Source organism: Pleurodeles waltl, chromosome 12, assembly GCF_031143425.1.
Source record: "Pleurodeles waltl isolate 20211129_DDA chromosome 12, aPleWal1.hap1.20221129, whole genome shotgun sequence".
NCBI classification, from domain to species: Eukaryota; Metazoa; Chordata; class Amphibia; order Caudata; family Salamandridae; genus Pleurodeles; species Pleurodeles waltl.
Window position 1 is genome coordinate 105,331,349 of NC_090451.1, and position 22,269 is coordinate 105,353,617.

General features: G+C 43.2%; 3 non-coding genes across 3 annotated transcripts; all 3 read right to left on the bottom strand.

Annotated features, from left to right (window-relative positions):
- Positions 1 to 4,104: 4,104 nt before the first annotated feature.
- TRNAI-AAU (transfer RNA isoleucine (anticodon AAU)) lies at positions 4,105 to 4,178 on the bottom strand. Its single transcript has one exon. It is a non-coding gene; the product is annotated as a tRNA-Ile (tRNA).
- Positions 4,179 to 7,770: 3,592 nt separating this feature from the next.
- Positions 7,771 to 7,844, bottom strand: TRNAI-AAU (transfer RNA isoleucine (anticodon AAU)). The gene has a single exon. It is a non-coding gene; the product is annotated as a tRNA-Ile (tRNA).
- A 7,259-nt stretch (positions 7,845 to 15,103) lies between these two features.
- TRNAI-AAU (transfer RNA isoleucine (anticodon AAU)) lies at positions 15,104 to 15,177 on the bottom strand. The gene has a single exon. It is a non-coding gene; the product is annotated as a tRNA-Ile (tRNA).
- Between the last annotated feature and the right edge of the window lie 7,092 nt (positions 15,178 to 22,269).

Here is a 22,269-nt window from a genome sequence, read left to right on the forward strand (position 1 = left end):
ACCTTCGCCTTCAGTGTATCTTTCGGCCCTCTTAAGAGACACACCCCCTTGTAGCCACTTCTATACTTCTGTCACCTAATTATTTTCCTATCCTTTCCCCTGTAACGTTGCTGATCCTAGCTATAGCATCACTATCCAGAATCTGTTCACCTGAGTTATGTTCCTCTTATCCCCACGCATCTAATAATCAGCTCTTGGTCTCCCTCCACCTCTCACGAGACATAGTCTGAGGCAGTGTCTCCATCTTGGAGAGACAATCCTTTGCACTTGTGTTGTTCTACTGGCGCTGCCGGCTTGAGCTTTGGTCAGCAGTGGCAAAAGAAGGACTAATGGAAAGTGAACGTATACTGGAGCAACAGAGTGTATGGATTTATAAGAGCTTGATTAAATGAGAAAAAAAGAGTTTAGTTGAGAGAAAAAATGCAACCGGGCCCGTACGGGGATCGAACCCGCAAACCTTGGCGTTATTAGCACCACGCTCTAACCAACTGAGCTAACCTGCCATGAGTACTACAGATATCCTTTTTCCATGAAATGCAGATAGATAGAAGAGTAGTTCTTACTATCGCAATTCCTTCATAATTTTCTCCTTCCGCCCCCTGTCTGGATTACAATAACAAGAGCTGTGGAGTGCTGCACGCCAGCCTCAGTGCCTCTTCTTTCACTCAATCTCACTGTGTGCTGTGATATCTTTGTAACATCGCTTGTTGCCGGAAAAAAAGGAAAGGATGGATAGTATTTTTATTCTTTTACAACAAAACCCAAAATGCATCGGCTTGCTTGCTCATTAAGTTTACAAGGCCAGCTGCTTTTGAGATATTATAATTATAGTGGTTATTCGGCGTTGGAGGTAAGAGAGTTTTTTGTAGGTCTGGCCGTTCCTTCTGCTTCAAATTACTTGAGCTCATGTCAACAAAGTAACAACAAAACATAGCCAATGGTTCGTTGCTCAAGCCTTCCCTACTGCGCCTTCCCATGTCTCTCCTGCCGACCACAGTGCAGGAAATCTGTGTTTGCATTTGCGCGAAGAGACGTACAACACAAGAAGGCGCGCTTTTGTGCGCCGGGCACCACCCGGCCTGTGCATTCCTCACTGTCGTGAGATCAGTTTACTCAGCAGAACATGACGCTGCAATTGGTTAGTAGGGCAGGCCTGACCAGAATAGTATATTTGGGGTCATGTATTTGATTGCATTTTTAAAACAGTAACAGAACTTAACTGCAATGTTTAAATAGGTCTAGACATATTTAAACAGTGTCAATTTAATTGAAGAATTGTGGACAATTCAGAGGGGAGGCACTAATGTTTTTTTTTCCCATTGGGTGGATGCGGCATTAAAGAGTTTGAAGACCACTGGTCTAAGTGGACACTAATATACCTGGATGCTCCTGAATTCCTCGCAACAGATGCCAGCAAACCTGGCTGGAGAGCTACTGTGTTGGACTGATCCTGTTGATTCAAGTGGTCTTTCCTAGAGAGTCGGAGGTCATGGAAATAGATGGAGTTGATGGTAATCTTCAAGACTTTGAAGTTTTCCCATCATCATCTGTCTCAAAAAAATGTGCTAGTAAAGACAGAGAATAAGGTAGCTGTCTTTTACATTAACCAACAATGAAGCATGCATTCAAATTCCCTCAATGCAATAGCAGAACAATTGGGTTATTGGGCAGAGATCAACCTGTTGCACACGTCGGCAGTACACATCAAGGGCACCGACAATGTGATGGCAGACAGCTGGAGGTTTCCAAATTTGCTGGAGTTGACGTTATCCAGGTCGTTGTTTTGAGAGATATGCCGAGAGTTTGTGAAACCCTTTCTGGATCTCTTTTCAAACAAGGACAATGCTCATCTTTGTCGATTCTGATCCAGGCTTCCGGAACAAGGAGCCTAGGTAGTGGACGTATTGGTGATAAAGTGGCTGAGAAGTCTCCTTTATACATTCCCCCACTTTTTATTGATCCAGATGGTTCTCTTCAAGTCTCAGCAGGGGCGAGGGAACTTTATTCTTGTGGGCCCTTATTGGCCAGAGATGTAATGGTTTCCTCTTCTGAATCCTGGCTCTTCTACGCCATTGGGTACTGCTCAAGTGTGTCTCTCTCAGAACGTCGTCCCTGACCTTCTTGCTCCAACTCACTCTATCGCTTTGGAGGTTGAGAAGTCTGGACTGCTAGCAAAGGGTCTTTCCTCTTCCTTAGTGGAGTTAATTCAGCACTCCAGCAGGCCTTCTACTTCGAAGTCTTACTCAAAGAACTGGAAGTCTTTTGAGACGTGATGTTCTGCTCATGATCTTTTGGCACCTACCTGTAGTTTGTCTGCTATTTTGCATTTTCTTCTGAATGGGTTTCACTTGAATCTCTTTCCACTCTGAAAGCTCATTGCTTTGCGATAAAGGTTTTTAGGGACTTTTCTGTACCTTCGAAGATGTTACAATTTTTGGTGTCTAGACTGTTCTGATCTTTTGTCAATTGTAAGACCAGTTGAAAAATCCCTTCTCTCCAACTCAGAATCTTCCTACTCTTTTATAGGCTTTGCAATTTTATCTCTTTGAGGATCTGGATACTGTAGACATAAAGATTGTTTCCTATAAAGTTATTTTCCTATTTCCTATCACCTTGCTGAGAACAATTGGGGAGCTGGGAGCCTTAAAATGCTGTCCTCTCTTCATTTGATACTTTGGAAGATGGGGTAACTTTAAGGCCTGGCCTTACCTTTGCTGCAAAGGTTAAGTCTATTTTTGATAGATCTTAGGAAATAATTCTTCCTTCTTTCATTCCCTCTCCTTCCTCTCCGGAGGAACATTTGCTGAATACACTTGATGTTTAAAGAGCTCTTTTCATTTATGTCACCAGGCCTCTGCAGTTCAGGAAAACCAACTCCTTGTTTGTGACTTTTGGACAGCCTGGAAAAGACAAGAAGGTAACTTTTATGACTCTGAGTAGGTGGATTAAGTTGTCAATTTTTCTGGCTTTGCAAAGCTTTTTAGAATATCTTCCAGTTCAGGGATGGTCTACGAGAGGAATGGCCACCTCCTGGGTTGAATTCCAGTGAGTAACAATCTAGGAAATTCCTAGGGTGGCTACTTGGTCCTCAGAGCATACATTTGTCAAGCATTATGGCTTAATAATTTTTCTGTTTTGCATTTGAGTACCAATGTTTTGAACTCTGCATTACCCTTAGTCCATCTTATCTTTGTCACAAACATTACATCCTGCTCACCTTCCCATCAGTCCTTTGGCAAGGGCTTGGCACCCAGGTTGGGTGCATGGGGCTAGCATTTAAGGATCCTCCTGTTCTTTCTTCCTGTTGGAAGGTGACATCACCTTACTTTGTAATGACTGTCACAAGGACGCAATGGACTAAGGCTAATGAAGATTACCAATAAGTAACCAACGCATCACCACTCTTTCTGAATGTGCGTGGCTCATTCCGCAGGACTAGTTCTTTGTATAATTCCTGGATTTTCAGAAGCCCTTTGATGGCAGCACCCCCACACTGAAAATGGTTTCAGCACCACTGTACAAGGGTCAGTTGTCATGCTCATCTGCGGCGTAAATTTGCATTGAAGTAGTCTAACTCCCCAGGCCTTGTCTTTTGCTCAATTTGCCTTTGTGAGTTTTCTCTCAATCACTGTCGACTTCCTTTGATCTTTCTTTCTTCTTTCACTTCACCTTCGCCTTCAGTGTATCTTTCGGCCCTCTTAAGAGACACACCCCCTTGTAGCCACTTCTAGACTTCTGTCACTTAATTATTTTCCTATCCTTCGCCCTGTAACGTTACTGATCCTAGCTATAGCATCAAAATCCAGAATCTGTTCACCTGAGTTATGTTCCTCTTATCCCCACGCATCTAATGCGTCTAATAATCAGCTCTTGGTCTCCCTCCACCTCTCACGAGACATAGTCTGAGGCAGTGTCTCCATCTTGGAGAGACAATCCCTTGCACTTGTGTTGTTCTACTGGCGCTGCCGGCTTGAGCTTTGGTCAGCAGTGGCAAAAGAAGGACTAATGGAAAGTGAACGTATACTGGAGCAACAGAGTGTATGGATTTATAAGAGCTTGATTAAATGATAAAAAAAGAGTTTAGTTGAGAGAAAAAATCCAACCTGGCCCGAACGGGGATCGAACCCACGACCTTGGCGTTATTAGCACCACGCTCTAACCAACTGAGCTAACCGGCCATGACTACTAAAGATATCCTTTTTCCATGTAATGCAGATAGATAGAAGGGTTGGTCTCACTATCGCAATTCCTTCATACTTTTCTCCTTCCGCCCCCTGTCTGGATTACAATAACAAGAGCTGTGGAGTGCTGCACACCAGCCTCAGTGCCTCTTCTTTCACTCAATCTCACTGTGTGCTGTGATATCTTTGTAACATCGCTTGTTGCCGGAAAAAAGGAAAGGATGGATAGTATTTTTATTCTTTTACAACAAAACCCAAAATGCATCGGCTTGCTTGCTCATTAAGTTTACAAGGCCAGCTGCTTTTGAGATATTATAATTATAGTGGTTATTCGGCGTTGGAGGTAAGAGAGTTTTTTTTAGGTCTGGCCATTCCTTCTGCTTCAAATTACTTGAGCTCTTGTCAACAAAGTAACAACAAAACATAGCCAACGGTTCGTTGCTCAAGCCTTCCCTACTGCGCCTTCCCATGTCTCTCCTGCCGACCACAGTGCAGGAAATCTGAGTTTGCATTTGCGCGAAGAGACGTACAACACAAGAAGGCGCGCTTTCGTGCGCCGGGCACCACCCGGCCTGTGCATTCCTCACTGTCGTGAGATCAGTTTACTCAGCAGAGCATGACGCTGCAATTGGTTAGTAGGGCAGGCCTGACCAGAATAGTATATTTGGGGTCATTTATTTGATTGCATTTTTAAAACAGTAACAGAACTTAACTGCAATGTTTAAATAGGTCTAGACATATTTAAACAGTGTCAATTTAATAGAAGAATTGTGGACAATTCAGAGGGGAGGCACCAATGTTTTTTTTTTCCATTGGGTGGATGCGGCATTAAAGATTTTGAAGACCACTTGTCTAAGTGGACACTAATACACCTGGATGCTCCTGAATTCTTCGCAACAGATGCCAGCAAACCTGGCTGGAGAGCTACTGTGTTGGACTGATCCTGTCGATTCAAGTGGTCTTTCCTAGAGAGTCGGAGGTCATGGAAATAGATGGAGTTGATGGTAATCTTCAGGGCTTTGAAGTTTTCCCATCATCGTCTGTCTCAAAAAAATATGCTAGTAAAGACAGAGAATAAGGTAGCTGTCTTTTACATTAACCAACAGTGAAGCATGCATTCAAAATCCCTCAATGCAATAGCAGAACAATTGGGTTATTGGGCAGAGATCAACCTGTTGCACACGTCGGCAGTACACATCAAGGGCACCGACAATGTGATGGCAGACAGCTGGAGGTTTCCAAATTTGCTGGAGTTGACATTATCCAGGTCGTTGTTTTGAGAGATATGCCGAGAGTTTGTGAAACCCTTTCTGGATCTCTTTTCAAACAAGGACAATGCTCATCTTTGTCGATTCTGATCCAGGCTTCCGGAACAAGGAGCCTAGGTAGTGGACGTATTGGTGATAAAGTGGCTGAGAAGTCTCCTTTATACATTCCCCCACTTTTTATTGATCCAGATGGTTCTCTTCAAGTCTCAGCAGGGGTGAAGGAACTTTATTCTTGTGGGCCCTTATTGGCCAGAGATGTCATGGTTTCCTCTTCTGAACCCTGGCTCTTCTACCTCATTGGGTACTGCTCAAGTGTGTCTCTCTCAGAACGTCGTCCCTGACCTTCTTGCTCCAACTCACTCTATCGCTTTGGAGGTTGAGAAGTCTGGACTGCTAGCAAAGGGTCTTTCCTCTTCCTTAGTGGAGTTAATTAAGCACTCCAGCAGGCCTTCTACTTCGAAGTCTTACTCAAAGAACTGGAAGTCTTTTGAGACGTGATGTTCTGCTCATGATCTTTTGGCACCTACCTGTAGTTTGTCTGCTATTTTGCATTTTCTTCTGAATGGGTTTCACTTGAATCTCTTTCCACTCTGAAAGCTCATTGCTTTGCGATAAAGGTTTTTAGGGACTTTTCTGTACCTTCGAAGATGTTACAATCTTTGGTGTCTAGACTGTTCTGATCTTTTATCAATTGTAAGACCAGCTGAAAAATCCCTTTTCTCCAACTCAGAATCTTCCTACTCTTTTATAGGCTTTGCAATTTTATCTCTTTGAGGATCTGGATACTGTAGACATAAAGATTGTTTCCTATAAAATTATTTTCCTATTTCCTATCATCTTGCTGAGAACAATTGGGGAGCTAGGAGCCTTAAAATGCTGTCCCCTCTTCACTTGATACTTTGGAAGATGGGGTAACTTTAAGGCCTGGCCTTACCTTTGCTGCAAAGGTTAAGTATAATTTTTTATTGATCTTAGGAAATAATTCTTCCTTCTTTCATTCCCTCTCCTTCCTCTCCGGAGGAACATTTTCTGAATACACTTGATGTTTACAGAGCTCTTTTCATTCATGTCACCAGGCCTCTGCAGTTCAGGAAAACCGACTCCTTGTTTGTGACTTTTGGACAGCCTGGAAAAGACAAGAAGGTGACTTTTATGACTCTGAGTAGGTGGATTAAGTTGTCAATTTTTCTGGCTTTGCAAGGCTTTTTAGAATATCTTCCAGTTCAGGGATGGTCTACGAGAGGAATGGCCACCTCCTGGGTTGAATTCCAGTGAGTAACAATCGAGGAAATTCCTAGGGTGGCTACTTGGTCCTCAGAGCATACATTTGTCAAGCATTATGGCTTAATAATGTTTCTGTTTTGCATTTGAGTACCAATGTTTTGAACTCTGCATTACCCTTAGTCCATCTTGTCTTTGTCACAAACATTACATCCTGCCCACCTTCCCATCAGTCCTTTGGCAAGTGCTTGGTACCCAGGTTGGGTGCATGGGGCTAGCATTTAAGGATCCTCCTGTTCTTTATTCCTGTTGGAAGGTGACATCACCTTACTTTGTAATGACTGTCACAAGGACGCAATGGACTAAGGCTAATGAAGATTACCAATAAGTAACCAACTCATCACCACTCTTTCTGAATGTGCGTGGCTCATTCCGCAGGACTTGTTCTTTGTATAATTCCTGGATTTTCAGAAGCCCTTTGATGGCAGCACCCCCACACTGAAAATTGTTTCAGCACCACTGTACAAGGGTCAGTTGTCATGCTCATCTGTGGCGTAAATTTGCATTGAAGTAGTCTAACTCCCCAGGCCTTGTCTTTTGCTCAATTTGCCTTTGTGAGTTTTCTCTCAATCACTGTCGACTTCCTTTGATCTTTCTTTCTTCTTTCACTTCACCTTCGCCTTCAGTGTATCTTTCGGCCCTCTTGAGAGACACACCCCCTTGTAGCCACTTCTATACTTCTGTCACCTAATTATTTTCCTATCCTTTCCCCTGTAACGTTGCTGATCCTAGCTATAGCATCACTATCCAGAATCTGTTCACCTGACTTATGTTCCTCTTATCCCCACGCATCTAATAATCAGCTCTTGGTCTCCCTCCACCTCTCACGAGACATAGTCTGAGGCAGTGTCTCCATCTTGGAGAGACAATCCCTTGCACTTGTGTTGTTCTACTGGCGCTGCCGGCTTGAGCTTTGGTCAGCAGTGGCAAAAGAAGGACTAATGGAAAGTGAACGTATACTGGAGCAACAGAGTGTATGGATTTATAAGAGCTTGATTAAATGAGAAAAAAAGAGTTTAGTTGAGAGAAAAAATGCAACCTGGCCCATACGGGGATCGAACCCGTGACCTTGGCGTTATTAGCACCACGCTCTAACCAACTGAGCTAACCAGCCATGAATACTACAGATATCCTTTTTCCATGAAATGCAGATAGATAGAAGAGTTGGTCTTACTATCGCAATTCCTTCAAACTTTTCTCCTTCCGCCCCCTGTCTGGATTACAATAACAAGAGCTGTGGAGTGCTGCACGCCAGCCTCAGTGCCTCTTCTTTCACTCAATCTCACTGTGTGCTGTGATATCTTTGTAACATCGCTTGTTGCCGGAAAAAAAGGAAAGGATGGATAGTATTTTTATTCTTTTACAACCAAACCCAAAATGCATTGGCTTGCTTGGTCATTAAGTTTACAAGGCCAGCTGCTTTTGAGATATTATAATTATAGTGGTTATTCGGCGTTGGAGGTAAGAGAGTTTTTTTTAGGTCTGGCCGTTCCTTCTGCTTCAAATTACTTGAGCTCTTGTCAACAAAGTAACAACAAAACATAGCCAACGGTTCGTTGCTCAAGCCTTCCCTACTGCGCCTTCCCATGTCTCTCCTGCCGACCACAGTGCAGGAAATCTGAGTTTGCATTTGCGCAAAGAGACGTACAACACAAGAAGACGCGCTTTCGTGCGCCGGGCACCACCCGGCCTGTGCATTCCTCACTGTCGTGAGATCAGTTTACTCAGCAGAGCATGACGCTGCAATTGGTTAGTAGGGCAGGCCTGACCAGAATAGTATATTTGGGGTCATGTATTTGATTGCATTTTTAAAACAGTAACAGAACTTAACTGCAATGTTTAAATAGGTCTAGACATATTTAAACAGTGTCAATTTAATAGAAGAATTGTGGACAATTCAGAGGGGAGGCACCAATGTTTTTTTTTCCCATTGGGTGGATGCGACATTAAAGAGTTTGAAGACCTCTGGTCTAAGTGGACACTAATACACCTGGATGCTCCTGAATTCCTCGCAACAGATGCCAGCAAACCTGGCTGGAGAGCTACTGTGTTGGACTGATCCTGTCGATTCAAGTGGTCTTTCCTAGAGAGTCGGAGGTCATGGAAATAGATGGAGTTGATGGTAATCTTCAGGGCTTTGAAGTTTTCCCATCATCATCTGTCTCAAAAAAATGTGCTAGTAAAGACAGAGAATAAGGTAGCTGTCTTTTACATTAACCAACAGTGAAGCATGCATTCAAAATTCCTCAATGCAATAGCAGAACAATTGGGTTATTGGGCAGAGATCAACCTGTTGCACACGTCGGCAGTACACATCAAGGGCACCGACAATGTGATGGCATACAGCTGGAGGTTTCCAAATTTGCTGGAGTTGACGTTATCCAGGTCGTTGTTTTGAGAGATATGCCGAGAGTTTGTGAAACCCTTTCTGGATCTCTTTTCAAACAAGGACAATGCTCATCTTTGTCGATTCTGATCCAGGCTTCCGGAACAAGGAGCCTAGGTAGTGGACGTATTGGTGATAAAGTGGCTGAGAAGTCTCCTTTATACATTCCCCCACTTTTTATTGATCCAGATGGTTCTCTTCAAGTCTCAGCAGGGGGGAGGGAACTTTATTCTTGTGGGCCCTTATTGGCCAGAGATGTCATGGTTTCCTCTTCTGAACCTCTGGCTCTTCTACCTCCTTGGGTACTGCTCAAGTGTGTCTCTCTCAGAACGTCGTCACTGACCTTCTTGCTCCAACTCACTCTATTGCTTTGGAGGTTGAGAAGTCTGGACTGCTAGCAAAGGGTCTTTCCTCTTCCTTAGTGGAGTTAATTCAGCACTCCAGCAGGCCTTCTACTTCGAAGTCTTACTCAAAGAACTGGAAGTCTTTTGAGACGTGATGTTCTGCTCATGATCTTTTGGCACCTACCTGTAGTTTGTCTGCTATTGTGCATTTTCTTCTGAATGGGTTTCACTTGAATCTCTTTCCACTCTGAAAGCTCATTGCTTTGCGATAAAGTTTTTAGGGACTTTTCTGTACCTTCGAAGATGTTACAATCTTTGGTGTCTAGACTGTTCTGATCGTTTGTCAATTGTAAGACCAGTTGAAAAATCCCATTTCTCCAACTCAGAATCTTCCTACTCTTTTATAGGCTTTGCAATTTTATCTCTTTTAGGATCTGGATACTGTAGACATAAAGATTGTTTCCTATAAAGTTATTTTCCTATTTCCTATCACCTTGCTGAGAACAATTGGGGAGCTGGGAGCCTTAAAATGCTGTCCTCTCTTCATTTGATACTTTGGAAGATGGGGTAACTTTAAGGCCTAGCCTTACCTTTGCTGCAAAGGTTAAGTCTATTTTTGATAGATCTTAGGAAATAATTCTTCCTTCTTTCATTCTCTCTCCTTCCTCTCCGGAGGAACATTTTCTGAATACACTTGATGTTTAAAGAGCTCTTTTCATTCATGTCACCAGGCCTCTGCAGTTCAGGAAAACCGACTCCTTGTTTGTGACTTTTGGACAGCCTGGAAAAGACAAGAAGGTGACTTTTATGACTCTGAGTAGGTGGATTAAGTTGTCAATTTTTCTGGCTTTGCAAGGCTTTTTAGAATATCTTCCAGTTCAGGGATGGTCTACGAGAGGAATGGCCACCTCCTGGGTTGAATTCCAGTGAGTAACAATCTAGGAAATTCCTAGGGTGGCTACTTGGTCTTCAGAGCATACATTTGTCAAGCATTATGGCTTAATAATTTTTCTGTTTTGCATTTGAGTACCAATGTTTTGAACTCTGCATTACCCTTAGTCCATCTTGTCTTTGTCACAAACATTACATCCTGCCCACCTTCCCATCAGTCCTTTGGCAAGGGCTTGGCACCCAGGTTGGGTGCATGGGGCTAGCATTTAAGGATCCTCCTGTTCTTTCTTCCTGTTGGAAGGTGACATCACCCTACTTTGTAATGACTGTCACAAGGACGCAATGGACTAAGGCTAATGAAGATTACCAATAAGTAACCAACGCATCACCACTCTTTCTGAATGTGCGTGGCTCATTCCGCAGGACTTGTTCTTTGTATAATTCCTGGATTTTCAGGAGCCCTTTGATGGCAGCACCCCCACACTGAAAATTGTTTCAGCACCACTGTACAAGGGTCAGTTGTCATGCTCATCTGCGGCGTAAATTTGCATTGAAGTAGTCTAACTCCCCAGGCCTTGTCTTTTGCTCAATTTGCCTTTGTGAATTTTCTCTCCATCACTGTCGACTTCCTTTGATCTTTCTTTCTTCTTTCACTTCACCTTCGCCTTCAGTGTATCTTTCGGCCCTCTTAAGAGACACACCCCCTTGTAGCCACTTCTATACTTCTGTCACCTAATTATTTTCCTATCCTTTCCCCTGTAACGTTGCTAATCCTAGCTATAGCATCACTATCCAGAATCTGTTCACCTGAGTTATGTTCCTCTTATCGCCACGCATCTAATAATCAGCTCTTGGTCTCCCTCCACCTCTCACGAGACATAGTCTGAGGCAGTGTCTCCATCTTGGAGAGACAATCCCTTGCACTTATGTTGTTCTACTGGCGCTGCCGGCTTGAGCTTTGGTCAGCAGTGGCAAAAGAAGGACTAATGGAAAGTGAACGTATACTGGAGCAACAGAGTGTATGGATTTATAAGAGCTTGATTAAATGAGAAAAAAAGAGTTTAGTTGAGAGAAAAAATGCAACCTGGCCCGTACGGGGATCGAAACCCATGACCTTGGTGTTATTAGCACCACGCTCTAACCAACTGAGCTAACCGGCCATGAGTACTAAAGATATCCTTTTTCCATGTTATGAAGATAGATAGAAGAGTTGGTCTCACTATCGCAATTCCTTCATACTTTTCTCCTTCCGCCCCCTGTCTGGATTACAATAACAAGAGCTGTGGAGTGCTGCACGCCAGCCTCAGTGCCTCTTCTTTCACTCAATCTCACTGTGTGCTGTGATATCTTTGTAACATCGCTTGTTGCCGGAAAAAAAGGAAAGGATGGATAGTATTTTTATTCTTTTACAACAAAACCCAAAATGCATCGGCTTGCTTGGTCATTAAGTTTACAAGGCCAGCTGCTTTTGAGATATTATAATTATAGTGGTTATTCGGCGTTGGAGGTAAGAGAGTTTTTTGTAGGTCTGGCCGTTCCTTCTGCTTCAAATTACTTGAGCTCATGTCAACAAAGTAACAACAAAACATAGCCAACGGTTCGTTGCTCAAGCCTTCCCTACTGCGCCTTCCCATGTCTCTCCTGCCGACCACAGTGCAGGAAATCTGAGTTTGCATTTGCGCGAAGAGACGTACAACACAAGAAGGCGCGCTTTTGTGCGCCGGGAACCACCCGGCCTGTGCATTCCTCACTGTCGTGAGATCAGTTTACTCAGCAGAGCATGACGCTGCAATTGGTTAGTAGGGCAGGCCTGACCAGAATAGTATATTTGGGGTCATGTATTTGATTGCATTTTTAAAACAGTAACAGAACTTAACTGCAATGTTTAAATAGGTCTAGACATATTTCAACAGTGTCAATTTAATAGAAGAATTGTGGACAATTCAGAGGGGAGGCACCACTGTTTTTTTTTCCCATTGGGTGGATGCGGCATTAAAGAGTTTGAAGACCACTGGTCTAAGTGGACACTAATACACCTGGATGCTCCTGAATTCCTCGCAACAGATGCAGCAAACCTGGCTGGAGAGCTACTGTGTTGGACTGATCCTGTTGATTCAAGTGGTCTTTCCTAGAGAGTCAGAGGTCATGGAAATAGATGGAGTTGATGGTAATCTTCAGGGCTTTGAAGTTTTCCCATCATCATCTGTCTCAAAAAAATGTGCTAGTAAAGACAGAGAATAAGGTAGCTGTCTTTTACATTAACCAACAGTGAAGCATGCATTCAAAATCCCTCAATGCAATAGCAGAACAATTGGGTTATTGGGCAGAGATCAACCTGTTGCACACGTCGGCAGTACACATCAAGGGCACCGACAATGTGATGGCAGACAGCTGGAGGTTTCCAAATTTGCTGGAGTTGACGTTATCCAGGTCGTTGTTTTGAGAGATATGCCGAGAGTTTGTGAAACCCTTTCTGGATCTCTTTTCAAACAAGGACCATGCTCATCTTTGTCGATTCTGATCCAGGCTTCCGGAACAAGGACCCTAGGTAGTGGACGTATTGGTGATAAAGTGGCTGAGAAGTCTCCTTTATACATTCCCCCACTTTTTATTGATCCAGATGGTTCTCTTCAAGTCTCAGCAGGGGCGAGGGAACTTTATTCTTGTGGGCCCTTATTGGCCAGAGATGTCATGGTTTCCTCTTCTGAACCCCTGGCTCTTCTACCTCCTTGGGTACTGCTCAAGTGTGTCTCTCTCAGAACGTCGTCCCTGACCTTCTTGCTCCAACTCACTCTATCGCTTTGGAGGTTGAGAAGTCTGGACTGCTAGCAAAGGGTCTTTCCTCTTCCTTAGTGGAGTTAATTCAGCACTCCAGCAGGCCTTCTACTTCGAAGTCTTACTCAAAGAACTGGAAGTCTTTTGAGACCTGATGTTCTGCTCATGATCTTTTGGCACCTACCTGTAGTTTGTCTGCTATTTTGCATTTTCTTCTGAATGGGTTTCACTTGAATCTCTTTCCACACTGAAAGCTCATTGCTTTGCGATAAAGGTTTTTAGGGACTTTTCTGTACCTTCGAAGATGTTACAATCTTTGGTGTCTAGACTGTTCTGATCTTTTGTCAATTGTAAGAACAGTTGAAACATCCCTTTTCTCCAACTCAGAATCTTCCTACTCTTTTATAGGCTTTGCAATTTTATCTCTTTGAGGATCTGGATACTGTAGACATAAAGATTGTTTCCTATAAAGTTATTTTCCTATTTCCTATCACCTTGCTGAGAACAATTGGGGAGCTGGGAGCCTTAAAATGCTGTCCTCTCTTCATTTGATACTTTGGAAGATGGGGTAACTTTAAGGCCTAGCCTTACCTTTGCTGCAAAGGTTAAGTCTATTTTTGATAGATCTTAGGAAATAATTCTTCCTTCTTTCATTCCCTCTCCTTCCTCTCCGGAGGAATATTTTCTGAATACACTTGATGTTTAAAGAGCTCTTTTCATTTATGTCACCAGGCCTCTGCAGTTCAGGAAAACCGACTCCTTGTTTGTGACTTTTGGACAGCCTGGAAAAGACAAGAAGGTGACTTTTATGACTCTGAGTAGGTGGATTAAGTTGTCAATTTTTCTGGCTTTGCAAGGCTTTTTAGAATATCTTCCAGTTCAGGGATGGTCTACGAGAGGAATGGCCACCTCCTGGGTTGAATTCCAGTGAGTAACAATCTAGGAAATTCCTAGGGTGGCTACTTGGTCCTCAGAGCATACATTTGTCAAGCATTATGGCTTAATAATTTTTCGGTTTTGCATTTGAGTACCAATGTTTTGAACTCTGCATTACCCTTAGTCCATCTTGTCTTTGTCACAAACATTACATCCTGCCCACCTTCCCATCAGTCCTTTGGCAAGGGCTTGGCACCCAGGTTGGGTGCATGGGGCTAGCATTTAAGGATCCTCCTCTTCTTTCTTCCTGTTGGAAGGTGACATCACCTTACTTTGTAATGACTGTCACAAGGACGCAATGGACTAAGGCTAATGAAGATTACCAATAAGTAACCAACGCATCACCACTCTTTCTGAATGTGCGTGGCTCATTCCGCAGGACTAGTTCTTTGTATGATTCCTGGATTTTCAGAAGCCCTTTGATGGCAGCACCCCCACACTGAAAATAGTTTCAGCACCACTGTACAAGGGTCAGTTGTCATGCTCATCTGCGGCGTAAATTTGCATTGAAGTAGTCTAACTCCCCAGGCCTTGTCTTTTGCTCAATTTGCCTTTGTGAGTTTTCTCTCAATCACTGTCGACTTCCTTTGATCTTTCTTTCTTCTTTCACTTCACCTTCGCCTTCAGTGTATCTTTCGGCCCTCTTAAGAGACACACCCCCTTGTAGCCACTTCTATACTTCTGTCACCTAATTATTTTCCTATCCTTTCCCCTGTAACGTTGCTGATCCTAGCTATAGCATCACTATCCAGAATCTGTTCACCTGAGTTATGTTCCTCTTATCCCCACGCATCTAATAATCAGCTCTTGGTCTCCCTCCACCTCTCACGAGACATAGTCTGAGGCAGTGTCTCCATCTTGGAGAAACAATCCCTTGCACTTGTGTTGTTCTACTGGCGCTGCCGGCTTGAGCTTTGGTCAGCAGTGGCAAAAGAAGGACTAATGGAAAGTGAACGTATACTGGAGCAACAGAGTGTATGGATTTATAAGAGCTTGATTAAATGAGAAAAAATGAGTTTAGTTGAGAGAAAAAATGCAACCTGGCCCGTACGGGGATCGAACCCACGACCTTGGCGTTATTAGCACCACACTCTAACCAACTGAGCTAACCAGCCATGAGTACTAAAGATATCCGTTTTCCATGTAATGCAGATAGATAGAAGAGTTGGTCTCACTATCGCAATTCCTTCATACTTTTCTCCTTCCGACCCTGTCTGGATTACAATAACAAGAGCTATGGAGTGCTGCACGCCAGCCTCAGTGCCTCGTCTTTCACTCAATCTCACTGTGTGCTGTGATATCTTTGTAACATCGCTTGTTGCCGGAAAAAAAGGAAAGGAGGGATAGTATTTTTATTCTTTTGCAACAAAACCCAAAATGCATCGGCTTGCTTGCTCATTAAGTTTACAAGGCCAGCTGCTTTTGAGATATTATAATTATAGTGGTTATTCGGCGTTGGAGGTAAGAGAGTTTTTTTTAGGTCTGGCCGTTCCTTCTGCTTCAAATTACTTGAGCTCATGTCAACAAAGTAACAACAAAACAGCCAACGGTTCGTTGCTCAAGCCTTCCCTACTGCGCCTTCCCATGTCTCTCCTGCCGTCCACAGTGCAGGAAATCTGAGTTTGCATTTGCGCGAAGAGACGTACAACACAAGAAGGCGCGCTTTTGCGCGCTGGGCACCACCCGGCCTGTGCATTCCTCACTGTCGTGAGATCAGTTTACTCAGCAGAGCATGACACTGCAATTGGTTAGTAGGGCAGGCCTGACCAGAATAGTATATTTGGGGTCATGTATTTGATTGCATTTTTAAAACAGTAACAGAACTTAACTGCAATGTTTAAATAGGTCTATGTTGTAATCAGAGTCAGTAGCCCAGATGATTAACGTAGGTTTATTGGTAAACTCCTTGCATTACACCTTCACAGTTCACTGCTTATCACCCTCTCTCAAGCTTCCACCAACTCTCTTCATCCAACATTCTAAGGTGCACTCCAGATTGTACCATTCGTCAACATTCTATAGGAATGGTTGGAATGCACCAATTCACTAGTATAATTACACTGTAGATTACACAGATTTAGTAAATAGGAAATAAGATTATTAGAATAATAATAATAGTGTACCTAACTTAGGAAAAGAACTATGTTACATATATTGGGTTAATTGAACAACACATTACAACACTTCCCCTTCCCCACCAAGAAGGATTAGAGTTGTGGCTAAGATACAATTGTTAAAAGTAGAATATCATTCCTTATGAAATATCAATAAAATTTCTACAGGGGAAAAGTGAACTTGAACACTTCCAAGATCACTGCTGCTCCTCACCAAACCCTTCTCCAGACTTCCTTGGATCGATCTGGATGGCAGACAAGCGGTCCATACTCCACACACGGCCATCCTCCATAGTTACAACATTCTTATGTACCTTAGATATTCTCAAAGGTCTGGAGAACCGACTACCTTCTCTTCGAGTGGAACCCGGAAGCTTTATCCTGACCCATTGTCCTACCACCCATTGTTTGCTCTTAGTACCAAATTTGTTATTGTACCATTCCTGGTACTTCCTCTGATTCTCTTCCACTTTTGTCATTACTTCCTTGCGATGGACTATGACAGGCTCCCCTCCTTTCAACCAATTCGGGTTTAACTTAGTTCCTGGTTGCCTACCCTTGAGAGACGTGAAAGGGGATACTCCTGTGACCAAATTGGGTGTGGTATGGTAAGACCATAGCTACGTTCAATTGCACCCTCTCCTGACTCACGAGATACGCTGGCTAACTGCAAACATTCTTTGACCATTCTGTTTACCCTTTCAACGAGACCATTTGCCCTTGGGTTATATAATGCTGTTCGGTGATGTTTTATTCCACTGACTGTCAAAAATTCCAACATGGTGCTTGAAGTAAACTGCACCCCATTATCCGTTACTAATGTGCTAGGAATCCCTTCACGGGAAAAGGACTCCCTAAGGAATTGTATTACATCCAGTGTGGTTACATTATGCACAGCTTTGGTCATGACCCAGTGTGTGTGATAATCAACTAATACTAAGATAAACCTAGCTCTTGATCCAGGGCACGTTAGGGGTCCTACTATGTCCAACCCTAGCTTGTCCCAAGGTTTAGTGGGGACCTCAACTGGGGATAGGGGCGCCTTACGTGTACTTCTGGTCTTGTCACTTAGTGAACAATGGGTGCAATCACGTACGATATCCTCTACTAACCTATCCATAGTGGGGAACCAGTAGGAGGCTCGTAGTCTGCTCTTGGTCAAAGTTCTTCCCAAGTGTCCCTCATGTGCTAAATCTATAAGTTTCCTCCAGAGTGCCTCAGGGGGAACTATTCTCTCTCCTCTCATTACAAGTTCCTTAGTTAGATGAAGTTCTGAGCGTACCTCCCAATATCCCCTTACGTCTTCTTTGACCTGTTGGCATTTATCAGGCCAACCCTTCACAATCATGGTTTTCAAGGTTTGCAAGGTCGGGTCCCCTGAAGTAGCTATGACCCATTCTTCTTTAGTGATACCCGACAATTCTACATGGAGCACAGGATCAAAACTCTCAATGGTCTCCTCCTCTCCTCCCTTCCTAGGTAATCTTGAGAGACAGTCGGCTACAATATTTCTTTTTCCTGGAACATATTGCATGTCAAAGTTAAAGCCTTCCAACCCCATAATCCATTTTGCAATCCGGGGGGTAGCTTGGTCCTTACCCTTAACAGTAAATAATGAAATAAGGGGTTTGTGGTCCGTTCTAACTACAAATGGTAACCCCCACAGGAAAAATTTAAAATGATTGATTGCCCAAAAACAGGCTAAAGCCTCCCTCTCTATTGTGGAATAGTTTAGTTCTGCCTCCTTTAGTGACCTGGATGCGAATGCCACTATTCTCTCCTGTCCATTTACCCACTGAGATAGAGTGGACCCTAAACCTTTTCCACTCGCGTCTGTAGTAAGCCAAGTTTTCCTGGTGGTATCAAAATTTCCTAACATAGGGCAATGGATAATGGCTTCTTTAACTTCATCAAATGCAATTTGACAGTCTTTGTTCCAATCGAATGGTATATATTTTTTTAATAATGCCCTCATGGGAGCTGTAACTGTAGCAAAATTATACACAAATTTTGACATAAATTCAGCTAAACCCAGAAACGATCTCAACTCTTCTTTAGTGGTTGGGGCTGGAGCTTCTTTCACCGCCACTACTAGATCACATTTGGGTTCCACGCCCTCCTTGCTTATTTTGTGCCCCAGGTATTCTACTGAATCGACACCCAATTGGCACTTCTCTTTCCGGATGGTCATGCCAGCTTCATCTAGGGCTTGGAATACTTCTTTTAGTGTTAAATTATGTTCACTTTCTGTACTTCCATACACTAGTATGTCCTCCTGGAAGCACATTACTTGTTTGATTCCCTGCAAAACCTTCTGCATGATTCTTTGGAATACCGCTGCCGCTGATGCGAGACCAAATGGCATCCTGCGATATCTAAACGCCCCAAATAGAGTGATAAAAGAAGTGAGAGAATATGAAGATGGGTGCAACTCCACTTGGTGATATGCAGAAGATAAGTCAATTACACTAAAGTGTTTGGCGGAACCCAACATACTTATCATTTCATTTATTTTAGGTAGGGAGAATCTATCTACCCATATATTTGTGTTTAAGTCCCTCAAGTCCACACACAGACGAATGCCTCTGCCGTTGGATTTCTTGGTGACAACTATCGGTGCCAACCATAATGAACTTTCAATCGGTTCTATAACACCCAATTCAACTAATTTGTCCAATTCTTCTTTCAGGGGTTCCCTCATTAGATATGGGACCGTTCTAACTTTATGTACTACTGGTGTAGCCCCCTCCTTAAGTTTAATTTTGTGTTGGAAGTTTTTCAACAATCCCAACCTATTCTCGAACAACTTGGGATATTCCTCACATATGTTTTCACAGAGATTATGCAAATCCACTAGTAACACCTGTTCCTCGCCATTGGGATCCAGTTTGATTCCCAGTTCCCTCTGGTGCCTCCAACCCAGCAAGTTGGATCCCCTCTCTGTGATGTACACCATACCTGTGGTATGTCTGCCCTTGAACATGATATCTAGTTCTAGCATTCCCTTAAGAGGTATGGGATCGTTGTTGTACCCTCCTGGTCTAATATTGGCCGCATGCAGTTCATAACCTTTCTCCTGGAACTTGTCAACAAACGTTTGATAATTCAAGAATGTATACGGTGAACAAGAATCGGCGTAGACCTGTACCTCAATGTCATCCAGACTAACGTCACACACAGGATAGGTGTTATTGAAAGGTTCTTTTACCTGATTACTCTTAACCTGCAGAATGAATTTCGTGCCTGAATCAGTGACCTCTTCTACTCTATTTGTTTTTTTCTTGAAGTTTCTATTGTTTTTGCAGACCCGCACATAGTGTCCTTTAGTCCCGCACTTCCTACACAAGCACCCACGCGCAGGGCACTCAGGACTATTTGCTAGATGTTTGGGATTCCCACATCTGAAGCATCTGCCTTTTGTTATGTCTTCATCACTATTTCTCCTTGTTTTGGTAGCTAATACTTCTGAAACTTCATCTTTAACCATTACCCCTTCATCCCTTGCCTTGCCGCCTTTTATTTCCTTCACTCCTTCCACTTCAGGTGTATTCTTAATCTCTCTCATGCATTCTACTGTATGTTCAATGCCCTTTGCCATATCCACAGCCTCTTTAAGAGTAGGATTGTAAGTAAGGAGCTTCTCTTGTACCCTTAGGTTGTTTGTGCATCTAACTAACTGATCACGGATCAATGAGTCTTCTAACTCACCAAAATCACATGTTTGAGCCAGCCCTCGCAGGGAAGCTATGTAGGTGCCAACCTTATCATCTTTGGCTTGTACTCTACTGAAGAATCTATGCCGCTCTAGGACAATATTAACTTTGTGCCCAAAATGACTCTCCAACTTGTACAATGTTTGTTGAAACACATCTGAGTTCTCACCATCCTCCTCTCCCTCTCCTTCATTAGCTGAAATGTTCTCATACACTTTTCTTCCTTGTATTCCTAAGTTATGTAGTAGAATATGTTGCTTCCTTAATGATGTGAACTTTTCTCCCCCAATAGCAATTAAATAAGATTCAAATAATTTAGACCATTCCCTCCAGGGTAGCAATGGTTCACCAATTTCGTTTAAGAATGGAGGAGGCTGGTACATCCCTGCTGCAGCCATTATGTATTTGACTACAGTAGAGTATATTATGTTATTGCTTTCAGTTCCTTACAAAAAATACACTCTATATATAAAAGAAAATTATTGCATAAAGATGTGCAGACTTCGCATTAATAACACAAACCTAATACTGCATCACAGAATAATATGCCCATATTAAAACAGTAAATTTCAGGATAATCACCAGCCTATTCAATCTGTACCCAATGCTATACTTCTAAATAATATTAACAGTACACCATTGCGCTCATATTCTGATACAACTTAGCACCAAACAAACTTTTATTTTGAAATCGTCCTTTTTCTGCCCAAGCTATCTTCCTGTTCGAGGATTCAATCTCCTTCCTCGAGCATATGATGAAGTCTTCCGAGTCAAGAGTGTCTCCACATGAAGCAGTGAGCCGTTCGCACCCCGTGTGAAACCACAGGTGACAATACTAGCTGCAACAATGCTGGCAAAAGCCTCCGCTCACTACATTATCCGTGTCGCCCCTGACACAGAAGTTCCACTCAGGTTTCTTAGTCGGCGTCCCGGAGTCCAGCGCACCGCTGAGACGCACTCACTGCGCTCAGCGCCGCGCTCAATGCGAACTTTCCCAAAGCGATCCTTACGTCCGTGTTGTGTCGTTGTGCTCTATTTAGCGCCTCACGGACTGCGCTGACGCAGAAATTCCTCTCAGGTTCCTCAGTCGTTGTCCCGGAATCTAGCGCACCGCTGAGACCACTGTGCTCAGCGCCGCGCTCAATGCGGACTTCCCAGGCGATCCTTCCGACCGTGTTATGCCGCCGTACTTAGCGCCTCACAGAGCGCGCTGGGACGCTACAGCAACCAAACCATTTTCCGTCCATCCACGAACGCCAGAATAACGGGGCTATATTACTAGAGTTGCCTTAGAAATTTCATTGTTAGCGCTATGTCACCGAAATCTTCACGATTGAACTGGCTAATCCTTACAACCGGTTCTTTTTGGTACTTTAACCTTATGACACTGTGTTTGTCGCACATCCAACCGTGTTGAATAAGGAGGCTACACTCACCGTATTGCCAGTATCCTCCTCACAGCACACTCCCTTATGACGTGCTGAAGCGCTATACAGTCATACGCAGCAGAGTAAATATGAAATAGTAGCGTAAACAACCGCTACTTTGCCTGCTTACACACACAGGCGCCAATTACCTCAATGTCATAAAACTCAAGCAGGAAGCAGGTAATCCACTGTGGTGCTGAATCAATCAGGGGCAAGGAGTCTTCACTGCCCCTGCGCAGTATCCCATCCTCGTCGCCAAAAGTTCATCTGTTGTAATCAGAGTCAGTAGCCCAGATGATTAACGTAGGTTTATTGGTAAACTCCTTGCATTACACCTTCACAGTTCACTGCTTATCACCCTCTCTCAAGCTTCCACCAACTCTCTTCATCCAACATTCTAAGGTGCACTCCAGATTGTACCATTCGTCAACATTCTATAGGAATGGTTGGAATGCACCAATTCACTAGTATAATTACACTGTAGATTACACAGATTTAGTAAATAGGAAATAAGATTATTAGAATAATAATAATAGTGTACCTAATTTAGGAAAAGAAGTATGTTACATATATTGGGTTAATTGAACAACACATTACAACAGTCTAGACATATTTAAACAGTGTCAATTTAATAGAAGAATAGTGGACAATTCAGAGGGGAGGCACCAATGTTTTTTTTCCCATTGGGTGGATGCGGCATTAAAGAGTTTGAAGACCACTGGTCTAAGTGGACACTAATATACCTGGATGCTCCTGAATCCTAGCAACAGATGCCAGCAAACCTGGCTGGAGAGCTACTGTGTTGGACTGATCCTGTCAATTCAAGTGGTCTTTCCTAGAGAGTCGGAGGTCATGGAAATAGATGGAGTTGATGGTAATCTACAGGGCTTTGAAGTTTTCCCATCATCATCTGTCTCAAAAAAATGTGCTAGTAAAGACAGAGAATAAGGTAG